The following is a 14,376-nucleotide window of genomic DNA, read 5'->3' on the forward strand; positions in this document are numbered from 1 at the left end:
CTCAGGGACCGCGAGATCGTGACCTGGCTGAAGTCGGACGCTTAACCAACTGCGCCACCCAGGCGCCCCGATTTTCAGCACTTTAAAGGTGTTGTTCCTCTCTCTACTTGTTTGAGTTGTTTCCTGGGGGGTGGGGGGGGGGGGAATAGGTTTTTTTCCCTTTGTATTGTAATGCGTCTTTTCCCCTCTGGTGCTTTTAAGGTTTTTCTTTTTATCACTGATTTTGAGTAAATGATTGAGGTGTCTTGGTATACTCTTTCATGGTTCTTGTACTTGGAATTCCTCGAACTTCTTGCATATGTGGGTTCATAGTTTTTACCAAATTCGGGAAAATGCTGCCTGTTATTTTCAGGTATTTTTTTTTCTTTCCCTCCCTTTTATTTCCCCAGGATACCAAATTATTCATATGTTAGACCATTTGAAGTTGTCTCACGGTTAACTGATGCTCTGTTCATTTTTAAAGTGTTTCTTCTTACTGTTTTATTTTAGATTATTTCTATTATTGTCATTAAGTATACTGTATTTCTTCTGAAATGCCTAGTCTGCTGTTAATCCCAGTCACTATATAAATAGTGATATATATGATGATATAGATCAGATATTGTAATATTCATCTCTAGAAGTTTGATTTGGATTTCTTTGTATCTTCTATGTCTCCATTTAACATCTGAACACATATATGCAGTTACAATAACTTTCTTAATGTCCTTGCCTGCTGATTTTTACACCTGTGCTGATCCTGGTCTGTTTTGATCGCTTGATTTTTCTCATTGTAGGTTGTATTTTTCTGCTTCTTTGAATTTTTGATCATTTTTTTTTTAATTTTTTTTTCAACGTTTTTATCTATTTTTGGGACAGAGAGAGACAGAGCATGAACGGGGGAGGGGCAGAGAGGGAGACACAGAATCGGAAACAGGCTCCAGGCTCTGAGCCATCAGCCCAGAGCCCGACGCGGGGCTCGAACTCCTGGACCGCGAGATCGTGACCTGGCTGAAGTCGGACGCTTAACCGACTGTGCCACCCAGGCGCCCCGAATTTTTGATCATTTTTACTTGATGCTGGTAGCAACGAGTGTTACCTTGTAGAGTGCTGGATATTTTTGCATTTCTATTCCTTCATTTGCAGTTCTATTCCTTGAACTTTGTTCTGGGATGTAGTTATATTAGTTGGAAACAGTTTGATCCTTTGGGGTATTTCTTTTAAAATGTGTGGGGGCAGGATGAGAGCAGCGTTTAGCGCAGGGTTTTCTGTTTCTCACCAGGCTTTTCCGAGTGCTCTACCTAAAACGCCGTGAAATACAAAGTGTTCCAGTTGCCTGGGGGGTACCAACATAATTCCTGGCTCTGTGTGAGTGCCAGCTACTGTTTCCTCTAATCCTTCCAGGTGGTTCTTTCCCTACTCTTGGATTATTTCTTCATACACACCTACTTGTCAGTACCCCAGTGAATACTTGCGGAGTCCCTCTGCAGATCTCAGGAGTGCTCTCTCTGTGAAGCTCTCCCCTTTCCAGTACTTTGTCCTGCACATTCGATCCACCTCAATCTCTCTGGGCTCTTGGTTTGGTCTTCTCGACTCAGGGAGTCCATCAGGCTCTGCCTGGGTTCCCCTCCTCGTGCTGGGGCTTGGAAATTCTCTTCTGTGTTTCCCCTCTCTCAAGAATCAGTGTGCTTTGATACTTGATGTCCAATGTCTTGAAAACCATTGTTTCATATATTTTGTTTGATTGTTGTTGTTGCAGGCAGAAGAGAAAATCTAGTCTGTGACTCCATACTGGCCAGAAATCAGAAGAACATGGCCTCAGGGGTCATATTGAGGCGTGTTTGCAGGTTGGAATGATCTAGGAGAGAGAGAGAAACTGAGAAGCGTCTTCGCTGGGGTCTCCCTAGCAGAGCCCTGAGACAAGAGTATCAATCATTCATTTAGGAGGGGAATCCCAGGAAACATTTTACAGGAGTGGAGAAGGGAGGCAGGGAGAAGAAGTCAGCAACTAAAGGCAACATTATCAAGCAAGTTACCACTATAGGTAATGGGGGCTTGATGTGGGGAAAATGCCTCAGACTTATCCCAGATTAAGAGAGGAGAGAACTGGCTTATTTTTACATCTGCTCCTATCAATCCTTGGTTGACCGAGGGGCATAAATTTCCCAGCACTTCAGTGCCTACATGGGGCAGAGCAGGCCCCTGTAGGCAGAGAAAGCCCTTGGGCAGAGAGGTACAATGCTGGCAGATGGAGTTGGCCAGCCTGTCCTGAGATGGAAAGGCCTAGAGGGGCAGTGAGTGGAGCACTGACAGCAAGCATCTCAGCACATGCTAACGATGGTCACAGTGGTTCCAGTATTTAGCCCACACAATATGAGGCAAGGTCATCGTCTGGAGGTGGAGATTCGAGGGCAGAGGAAATGTCATTCTCAGGCAGCGTGTCCCAACCGAGACTGCCATGAGTCCCATGTTCTACAGCTGTTGATCAGTCTTGTGTGCACGTTTTCCCCATCGCGTTCCCACAGTGTGGAGTCCACAAGGCCGTGTACGGCATGCACCATAGATGTGGTGGAGGCAGCAAGTAGTGAACAGAGCACTAAACCGTGAGCCTGGTTCTGCCATTACTGAGCAGTGTGATGTCAGAAATTGTTCCCCTGATTGGTAAAATGGTGCTAACTTACCTCTCAGGACTACTGTAATAATGTGAAGAGAAACAGGGAACGTGAGACCAGCCTATAAACCGTAAAGCACTGTGCACACAGAGGTATTATTACTACCAGAGCCCACTTGCTACTTGTATGATGCCCCAGGCCAGGAGTCACTAAAGATAAGCTTCCTAATAAAACCTAATAAAACTAAAGGCCACAAGAAAATCTCTGGAAGGTCAAATAAAGACTTGATATGGAAAGTGTGGTCTGTGGTCCAACAGCACTGGCATGACCTGAAATCATTTTTAAAATGCAGAATTCAGATTCCAGGCTACAACTGAATCCCAATCTACTGAACCAGAATCTGCATTTTAACAAGATCCTCAGGTAGTTCAAATGCAAACTAAAGAAGGAGATTCTCAGATCTTATCATTGGGGTCAAGCCCTGCTTCTTTCCCCTCACTTAGCCCTCTGATTTCTGGGGCAGCTCAGTCAGCCGCCTCCACCTTAGATTCTGGACTCCAGTCTAGGTTTGCTGCAGGGAGAGACTGAGCCCAAACTACCCCTCCTCTTACTCCTTTTTAGCAAAGATCTCTATTCTCGTAGCTGAGACAGAAAATTATAACTGTGCTCACAATAATGATTCTGAAGAAATAAGAGTGGGTAGGATCACGGTCACAAAAGTACAATAATGCATTTCTGAAGTTTACCATCTAAAATGGTTAAAATTAACAACAACAACAACAACAACAACAACAACAACAACAACAATGTCCTGTTGCTTAATTTATTTGAACTGTGGCAATCCGGAAAAGTCGTCAGTACAAAATGACTCATTCCCTGAGGGTTCTGAATAAGATTCTAAAATCACCACCCATGGTTTTCCTGCGCTTTGAAGTGACAGAACAAATGACAACAGAGATGGGCACTGTCCTCTGGGTCCAGAGTGGCCGATATACAAACATTTCACAACAATAACATCCTCATCCAAAAACAACCTGCAATAGGGATGTTATTTCTGGATTTGCTCGTGCATTTTAGTTAATGAGCACTTGTGCACCTGTGGGCAGAGCCCTAGGGCCAGCCTGGGAGTTTTCTATACGGCCGATGAACAAACGTGTTGGTGCCTCTTCCACACCAAGTACTTTTCTAAGGCCATGAAGATGAATCCAACTCTCAGAGCAAAACTTTTGAGGAGCAAAAATTAGGAGCCATAAAGGAGATACAGATGAGGGGGTGAAGGGGAAGAAAGTCAGGGAAGCATCCCAGGTGACCTTGGAGATGGAGTGAGAAGGGGCCTCGTCAATCATCAGAGGTGAGTGCATTGCGTGAGGAGGGAGCAAATAGCCTGTGCAAGGCACAGTGAAAGGACTTGTCAGGGTTCTTACTCCAGCAGGACAACAATCTAACGCTAACGTAGAACAACTCAAAATAGATAGCCTTTAAATGATGTAACAAACTGTGGGTAACTCGGGTGTGTAACAGCCTCCAGGTGACTGCTCTGAGTTTCCTGCCATCTAGTCACCCCACACCCCATCTTAGGGTGTTCTGCCTAGTTCATTCTACTCCCTTATTCCAGCCTCAGCTCTGAGGTTGCCTTTTTGTTGAGGTCTCCACCCCACCCCCAAACCTGACCTTTCCTCTTCTCAACATGGATCGGGATGCCACAGACAGGTAGTAACACAGCAGGAAGTATGAATCAGAAGGGAGCTGATCTTTGTTTGGGGCAACCTGAAGCTAAGGGACTTCTAGGAAATTCCATCAGGGATGTCTCAAGGCAGTGGACTTTGGCTCAGGGAAGAGATGTCAATTGTAGATAGAAAATTGAGGCAGATGTATCTAGCCACCTGCCCACTTCGGTCCCTGCATATCTTTTCTCTTCTGTTATAACAGATGAAGCCAGCACCTCCACAAACCCCATCTCCTCTCACTATTCAAGAGCAGTGCACCAGCAGTTCCCCTCTGTTCTGCACTATAAACTTTCTCCTCTGCATTGGATCAATCACATCAGGAATCTCATTTCCTTCAATTAGAAAACAACTAGACTCTTGACCCCATTTGCCTTTCCAGCAACTGCATCATATCAGCTGCTCTTTACAGCAATCTATTGAATTATCTGTGTTTTCAGCTCTAATTCTCTCCTCACATCCTCCTCTAGCTTTTGTCCCCAGCTCCATCAAAATTGCTCTTTCCAACGTCACCAATGACTTTACATGAGTAAAGTCCTCCTGACCCTTATGTGCTTGACTGCACAGGGATTAGAATCTTGAACCCCTCTTCTACCTACCTAACTTGACTTCTCCACTTGATGTCTAATAGGAGTCTTAAATTTAATTTATCCCAAACTGAGCCCTTGATATTCTCCTTCAAAATTAGATCCTCCCACAGTCTTTCCTATGTCAGTTAATGGCTAGTGTACTCTTCCAAATTGCTCAGGACAAAACCTTAGTGTTGAGAATCATGTCAGCAAAATGGCAGAGTAGAGAGCTCCAAGCTCCTACCCTACCCACAGAAACTGAAATACAAGCAGAAACGGTCAGAACCAACTTTGTCAGAACTCTGGAGAACAGTCAAAGATTTACAGCAACAACCAAATGCTGAATCAAGAAAAAGACAACTTCGAAAGTGTAGGGTGGTTAGTAGGGACTGGGGGGAAGGTGGGAAGGGAGAATTATTGTATTATGGCTACACAGTCTCAGTTTGGGATGATGAAAAGGTTCTGGAAATGGACAGTGGTGATGCTTGCACAACAAGATGAATGCACATAACGCCACTGAAGTGTGTGCTTAAAAGTAGTTAAAATGGTAGGTTTTATCTTATGTATATTTTACCACATTAAAAAAATGAGACAGAAAAGAAACTATAGAAAAGCTTTGTGGCATTTCTACTAGCCTTCACCCTACCCTCTCCCCGGCTAAGCAATGATCTTAAAGATGCCTGTGTTGCCAGGGTAGGGCCCTGGTTCCTGCCTTTGAAAGGAACACGGCGGTTATTTGCAAATCATTGTGTACATTTATTCTAACTTACCTCAGGGCTATTTGAAGGACTGAAGCAAGGCAGTCATCTCTGTTTCACCTAACTCAGAACTCAGTCAGGCTGGAAATGCCAGAATACATTGCTTGAAAACACGGTAAGGCTGACAAACAACCTGCAGACAGCTAAGGCAAAAGATTATGGTTGGGACAAAATAGACCACTTAAGGCCTGGGAGAAAAAGCTAAGGAGTTTCTTTGGGAAATTAGGGCATTCAAAAGCACTTGTATATGAAAAAGGAATTTGGAAAGCCATATACATGCTTAGAAAAGAACTGAGAGGACTTCAAGCTTTCACCTCAGGTCAGTCCCTAGGCTCAGTGGAAGTCTGGGTGATGCTGAAAGACCACAGAACAAGACCAAGAGGTGTGAGTGTATGTATGTGTATGTTTGCTTAGCTCCTAGGGTTCAAGGAGATCTCTGTCAAAACACTAGTTGAACACATGCTGAGGAATAGAGACTTCAGTGACCACATACGAAAAGGAATACAGTCTTGGGCGGGGGGCAGGGAACAGTGAGGAGGCATCAGTAGACAAATGAACCACAACAGCCTTTAACGGTCAGAAAAGAAGGAAAGAAAAAAGAAAAAAGAAAAAAACTGCAGCAAACCCTGCAGGAAAGGGAAAATCGGATTTCCAGTTACCATACCATAATATTCAAAGGTTCACTTTTCAACAAATCACAAAGTATACACATGAGAAAAATATGAGTCATTAAAAGGAACTAAATCAATTGACTCACACAGTCCCTAAGAAAAGCCAGACATTGGACTTACTACACAATGACTTTAAAATAACTGCTTTATATGCACTCAATGAGCCAAAGGATAACATGGAAATACGGAAAAAAGAATAAAGGAAATACGGAAAGTGATATATGAACAAAATGAGGATATCAATAAAGATAAATTATAAAAAGGAACCAAAAAGGGGCGCCTGGGTGGCTCAGTCAGTTAAGTGCCCAACTTCGGCTCAGGTCATGATCTCATGGTTTGTGAGTTTGAGCCTTGCATCGGGCTCTGTGCTGACAGCTCAGAGCCTGGAGCCTGCTTCGGATTCTGTCTCCGCCTCTCTCTTTCTGCCCCTCCCCCACTCACGCTCTCTTTCTCTCAAAAATAAACATTAAAAAAAAATAATAAAATAAAATAAACATTAAAAAATTAAAATTATATAAAAAGGAACCAAATAAAAAATCTGGACATGAAATGTATAATTATTGAAATGAAAACTTCACAGAAAAGAGTATAGAACCTCCTCAGGTAAATGAAGAAAAGAACTAGCATATCATCCAGCAATCCCACTTCTGGGTATATATTTATAGGAAATTAAATCAGCATCTCAAAGAACTATCTGCACTCCCATGCTCACTGCAGTATTATTCATAATAGCCAAAATACAGAAGCAACCTGTCTGTCAATGGATTAATGGATAAAGAAAATATGGTATGTATATATAAAATGTGATATTACTCAGCCTTAAAAAACAAGAAAATCATGTCATTTCCAACAACATAGATGAACGTGGAGGACACCATGCTAAATGAAATAAGCTAGACACAGAAGACAAATACTGCATTATCTCCCTTGTATGTGAAATCTTAAAGTGAAACTCACAGAAGAGAGTAGAATAGTGGTTGCCAAGGGCTGGAGAAATGAGGAGATATTGGTACATAAATTAAGAAAAAAACTTTACTACTACTAAAGGGGTTCAACAAAAAACTTGAGCACGCAGAAGACAGAATTCATGAACCTAAAGATAAGACAACTGAAATTATGCAGTTGAAGGAATAGGAAAAAATAAAGGAAGAAAAATTAACAGAACCTACGGAACCTGTCAGATACTATAAAAAGATCAATATATGCATTATGAGAATACCAGAAGGAAGAGAAAGGGGCAGAAAGAATACTTGAAGAAACAATAACTGAAAACTTTCCAAGTTTGATGAAAGACATAAATCTACACATTCAATGAACTCCAGGTAGAATAAACTTATACACTGAGACACATTATAGTCAAACTGTCAAAAGATAAAAAGAATCTTGACAGAATAGGGAAGCAAGCTGCCAGGTACCAGTGCTCCTCAATAAGGTAAACAGATATTTTCTCATCAGAAACCATGAAACTTAGAAGGCAGTGAGATGACACATTTAAAGTGTTGAAAGAAAAAAAAAAACCTGTCAATCAAGAATTCAATATCCAGCAAAACTGTCCTTCAAAACTGAGGGAAAAATTAAGACATTCTCAGATAAACAAAAGCTCAGGGAGTTCATTACTACTAGATCTTCCCATAAAGAAATACTAAAAGGAGTCCTTCAGATTGAAACAAAAGGCCACTCAACAGTAAGTTGAAGCCATATGAAGAAGTAAAGATCTCCAGTAAAGTTACCTACATGGGAAAATATAAGAGCCAATATTATTTGTAATTCCATTTTTTTTAATTTCCTACATAATTGAAAAGACAAATGCATAAAAATAACTATAAATCTATTATTGGACACACAATGTCTAAAGATGCAATTTGTGATGACAACAACATAAAGAGGGATAAAGCTACATTGGGGCAAAGTTTTGTATGCTACTGAAGTTGATTGGTATCAATTCAAACTAGACTGCTATAAATTTAGGATGATAAATGTAATCTCCATGGTACCACAAATATCTAAATGCAGAAAAACGTTGGTTTGGGAGCATAATTTGCTTATAACCCAAAGCACTGCACTTGTAATATCAAAGCATATTTCAAGAATTATTGGCTCAGTTGTGATCATGTACTACTCATATGGCAAGACACCACTTGTTTATCAAATTAAAATTTATTAGAAATGTTTGTCTTGCGGAACACTCACAGACCAAGTTACTCGCAATCCAAAGTTTTACTGTACCTAAAAAATGTGCACAAAGGAAATGAGAAGGAAATCAAATATTTAAATAAAAAAAATCAATTAAACACAAAAGAAGGCTGTAATAGGGGAAATGAGGATTAAAAAGTATTAGACATGTAAAACAAATACCAAATGACATAAGTAAATCTTCCTTATTACTAGTTACAAGAATGAAACTCTCCAATCAAAAAGCAGAGACTGTCAGGGCACCTGGGTGGCTCAGTTGATTAAGCATCCAATTTTGTCTCAGGTCATAATCTCATGATTTGTGAGTTTGAGCCCCATGTTGGGCTCTGTGCTGACAGCTCGGAGCCTGAAGCCTGCTTCTGATTCTGTATCTCCCTCTCTCTGCCCCTCCCCTGCTTGTGCTCTCTCTCTCTAAAAAATAATAAACATTAAAAAAAAATCTAAAAAAAGCAGAAACTGCCAGATTGGATTAAAAAAAAATCCAGTATGTTCTCCATAAGAGTTCATTTTAGATCCAAAGACATAGGTTGTAGGTTGGAGGATGGGAAAATATATTCTATGCAAATGGTAACCAAAAGAGAGCTGGGGTGACTGTACTAATATCAGACAAAATAGTTTCAGTCAAAAACTGTTACAAGACACAAGGGACTATATACTGATAAAGGGGTTGATTCATCAAATAATAACAATTATAAACATGCATGTACCAAACAAAGCTCCAAAATATATGAGCCAGATATTAATAAGATTGAAGGGAGAAATGGCTCACAATAATAGGGACTTTTGGAGACTTCAGTACGCCACTTGCAATCATAGATAGAACATCCACAATGGAATGAAAATAGAAATCTGTAACAGAAGGAAAACTGGACATCTCACAAATGTGTGGAAATTAAACAACAAACTCTTAAACAACCAGTGATTGAAGAATCAATCATAAGAAAAACTAGAAAATACTGTGAGATGAGTCAAAAATAACACAAGATACCAAAATTTACGGGATGCAGCAAAAGCAGTGCTCAGAAGGAAATTTATAGATGTAAATGCCTACATTTTTAAAAAAGGAGAAAGATCTCAAATGAGTAACCTAACTTTACACCTTGAGGAACTAAAAAAAGGAAAACCACAAAAAACAAAAACCCGAACCCCAGAGCTAGCAAAAGGAAGAAAATAATAAAGAATAGAATGGAGGGGAGCCTGGGTAGCTCAGTTAGTTCAGCATCCGATTTCAGCTCAGGTCATGATCTCACAGTCCATGAGTTCCAGCCCGCGTCAGGCTCTGTGCTGACAGCTCAGAGCCTGGATCGTCCTTTGGATTCTGTGTCTCCCCCTCTCTCTGCCCCTCCCCTGCTCATGCTCTGTCTCTCTCTGTCTCAAAAATAAATAAAAACATTAAAAAAGAAAAAGAATAGAATGGAGATAAATGAAATAGAGAATAGAAAAACAATAGAGAGAATCAATGAAACCAAAAGTCAGTTCTTGGAAAAGATCATCAAACTGATAACCCTTTAGGTACCAACAAAGAAAAGAGAAAGACACAAATAACTAAAATTAGAAATGAAAATGGGGGACATTACTGCTGTCCTTGCAGAAATAAGAGGATTATAAGAATATTATGAACAATTGTAGACCAACAAATAAGATTACCTAAATGAAATGGACAAATTCGTAGAAATATACAAATTACCTAAACTGACTTAAGAAGAAATAGAAAATCTCAACAGATCTGTAAAAAGAAAAGAGACTGAATCAATAATCAAAAACTTCTCAACAAAGAAAAGTCAAGGACTAAATGGCTTCACTGGTGAATTCTACAACATTTAAAGAATGAAGAGCAATCCTTCTCAAACTCTTCCAAAAAATAAGAGGGAACACTTTTTAACTCATTTTGTAATGCATTACCCTAATGCCAAAGCCAGCTAAAGACATCCTAAGAAAATTACGGACCAATATCCTTCATGAATATAGACACAAGAATCCTTAACAAAATACTAGCAAATTGAATCCAATAGCACATTAAAAGGATTATATACCATAACCAAGTGGGAATTATAACAGGAATGTAAGAGTGGTTCAACATAAGAAAGTCAATCAATTTACACATTTATAGAACAAAGGGGGGAAACCTACATAATCATCTCAATTGGTGCATAAAAAGCATTTCACAAAATCCAACACTTTCATAATAAAAACATTCAGAAAAGTAGGAATAGCTTCCAGTTCTCTTATCTGACCTTATATTCTACTACTACTCCCTACCTGCCTCCCCCTTCACTCTGACCCTATCTCACTATTCTCTTCACTGTTCTTTGAATATGCCAGGCACAGATCTCAGGGCCTTTGTACTTGCTGTCCCTTCCACTTTGAACACTTTCTGTAGACGTCAGTCTGGCTGACTCCCTCACTTCCTGCAGTTTTTTTTTCCAATTCACCTTCTCAGTGAGAACTAGAACTTCATATTCTCCTTCCCCACTGGTTTTTAGTCTTAATTATCACTAAGATACCACTTATTTTTAATTTGTATTCATTGTCCACATAGAATGTATGCTTCATATCACAGGTTGTTTTATTTTTCCATTATTTTGTTCACTGCTATATCCCTCGTAGCTAGAACAGTGCCTGGGTCAAAATAGCTGCTTAATATTTATCCAATGACTTAATTAATTAATCCACATATAGTGGAGGTCAAAGCAAGAGCATAAATTATAGACCCTGGTGAACTCTACCATGCAAGGAGATAGCAGTTGATTCTGTGGAGAACCAAATAGGATGCTACTGTCTTGAATATGAGAGTGAATCTTACCAAGATTATCAACAATCTCACTAAACTCTGGCAAATTTGAATACGAAGGCTTGATGTTCAAGGGCATAAGAGAAAAAAACAGAAATCTCAGCACGTCTTACTTTAGGCTGAAAGAATTTAGGACTCCTCAGAATACTGCATTTCAAGGATACTCTCTCTTGAGAGACGCATTGTGAGAAACTACAAAGAATTCACAGTAGATAATTAATGTTAAGTAAACATGTTTGTACCCAAATGCTAGAGGAATGCAGCAGTGAGGTGGGATGAGTTTCTCTTAAACAGATCTGAGCAGTCCTGATGAAGGAGGTGGTTTTCAAACTGGGCTTTGAGGAATGAATAAGCTTTCTAAATGCAGAGCATAAACTGTGTGCGTGGTGCGGGAGACATGCGGTAGGTCAGGGCAGTGAAATGGGTTATAAATCTAGAAATGTAGGTTGAAGCTTTGGCTAAGACCCTTGAATTCGATTCATACCACAGTATTAGGGAACCAGTGAAGATGTTTGAGAAAAGGACATAAGGAGAGGAGATTGGCATCAAAAAAGGAAATGTTAAACACATTTTTCTGTTCTAATGGGCCAACATACCTCCAATATTTTGGAAATGTATTAATACATGTACATTCAGGTCCAGTGGCTTAAAACTTTTCAATGACTTCTCATTGTTCTAAGAATAAAACCTCAGGCGCGTCTGGGTGGTCAGTAGGTTAAGCATCTGACTTCGGCCCAGGTCATGATCTCACAGTTCGGAGTTGGAGCCCCATGTCAGGCTCTGTGCTGACAGCTCAGAGCCTGGAGCCTGCTTCGGATTCTGTCTCCCTCTCTCTCTGCCCCTCCCCTGCTCATGCTCTGTCTCTCAAAAATGAATTAAAACGTTTTAAAAAAAAACCAAAAAAATATATATTTAAGAATAAAACCTCAAACATTGATCACAAGGTGGAAGATCCACATCTAGCTCAGTCTCTACTTTCTGCTCCCACCGTGCTTGCTGCCTCCTCTGGCTGTGTTGCTGCCACACTGGCCTACTCAAATCCCTCTTACCAAGTCCCTCCCTATCACAGGGCTTTCATACCTGCTGCCCTTCTGCCTGGACAGCTGTCCCCCTTCCTTTTTGCCTAGTTACATTCTCTTCCTATCCGAGCAAAAAATTCCTCTCTGAGCAAAACCTCCCTATGTATGTACGATCATGGCACCACTTATTCCTCCACCATAGCACTTAGCAATGAATATATTTAGTTGTAATCTTTGATTAATATATCTCTTACTAGGCTGAAGCTCCATGAGCATAGGGGCTTCTTTCCCTGGCTGACAGTTATATCCCCAGTGTCTGCACGTAGAAAGTACCCAGTAACTATTTGTTGGAAGGAAAAGAAAAAGGACACCAGAAAAACCCAGGGTGGGGGTGGGGGGAGGAATTTGCTTATCTATTAGTCTTTTTAAAAGTGGGAATTAGATAGGGGCACCTGGGTGGTTCAGTTGGTTAAGCATTGGACTCTTGGTTTCAACTCAGGGCATGATCTCTTGGTTCATGAGTTTGAGCCCCACATTGGGCTCTGTGCTGACAATGTGGAGGCTGCTTGGGATGCTCTCTCTCTGACCCTCTCCTGCTGGCACTCGCTCTCTACCTCTTAAAATAAATAACCTTAAAAAACTCTTTTTAAAAAGGTAGGAATTAGATAACATAGCATTATAAATCATCTGTCTCGTGCTATCCAAAGCCTCTTAGAGCTTGCCCAATTCACATGGCTTGTCAGGATTCAAACCTAGGCTTATTTTTCTTGTTTTTTTAAAGCAAGCACCATGTTCCATTACAGTGTGTACATGTGAGCAAAGAAGAGGGAAGAAAGCAGAGCAAGACTTCACACAAGCACAAATCTGATCCTATGGCATTTCAATCCTTTTTTCGATATACAGGAAGGTCATCAAGCTTCACTTAAAGGCTTATAAACCTGTAAGCAGAGTCAGCAGACTGTTTTCGCACTCTTTTCTTGGAAAGGCCTTGCTTATATGGTGCTTTGTCACTCTACTTCCTGTTATCTGGGATTTGTGACACATAATTGAACTCAAAAAATAATCCTGTGTGTGAGCACCTGTGTGAAGGCACCTAAGATTGGCAAAGAGATCAGGTTATAGGCCAATGCCAAGCTCCCCCATCTTTCCAAAGGCCAATCCTGTGTTTGGTGGCAAAAACATACTCCTGTATGGAAAATAGCAACTTGGGGATCAGCATGATGCCTATTAGCATTTAATCTGTGAGTTTGGATGCTTCATTTGTCTCTGAGCCCTCAGTTGCCTATGTATGTAGAAGGAATGATACAAATACTAGACTTAAAAAAATAGAGCCCCTAACTCCGTGCCTGGCATTTTTACAGGCACTATTTCATCCAGACTTCACAATGATCCCATGGGGGTCAGAAACACTCACTTTGTATCATGGGGAATGGTAAAGTTCATACGATCCATTAACAGAGGAGCCTGGGTCCCAAATCCAGACCACTTAGCCACTACTTCCTTGTACTATGTCTCCTATTCTAGCAGGCCATTGAGAGAGCCTCAGAAAGAAATGTATTTAAAAGAACATGATAAAATTCTATGCAGTTTTAAGAGTTAAGCACTTCGTTACATTAGAGATGAAGAAGTAAAACCTGATTAAGATTTTAAGGGTGATGAATTAATTACCAGAGAACAGGTTACTTTTCTCTCAAGAGTGGTATTCTTTCCTATATTTGAAAAGTTCTCAATTTAAATAATAAAATAGAAAAGAATTCCATTTAAAAATGGGCAAAGGACATTTCTCCAAAGATCTATGAATGGCCAATGAGCACATGAAAAGATTCTCATCAGCCATCAGTGAAATGTAAATCAGAACCACAAGGAGGTACCACTAGGTAGTTTATAATTAAAAAAAACAAAAAAACAAATAATAGCAAGCATTGAGGAGGATGTAGAGAAATTGGGACTCTCCTATATTGCTGTAAAATTGCAATCCCTGTAGAAAAGAGTTTGGTAGTTTCTCAAATCCTTAAACATAGTGACTGTATGCCCCAGCAATTACACTCCTAGATAGATAT

This window comes from Felis catus, chromosome D1 (genome assembly GCF_018350175.1).
Source record: "Felis catus isolate Fca126 chromosome D1, F.catus_Fca126_mat1.0, whole genome shotgun sequence".
In the NCBI taxonomy this organism is placed as follows: domain Eukaryota; kingdom Metazoa; phylum Chordata; class Mammalia; order Carnivora; family Felidae; genus Felis; species Felis catus.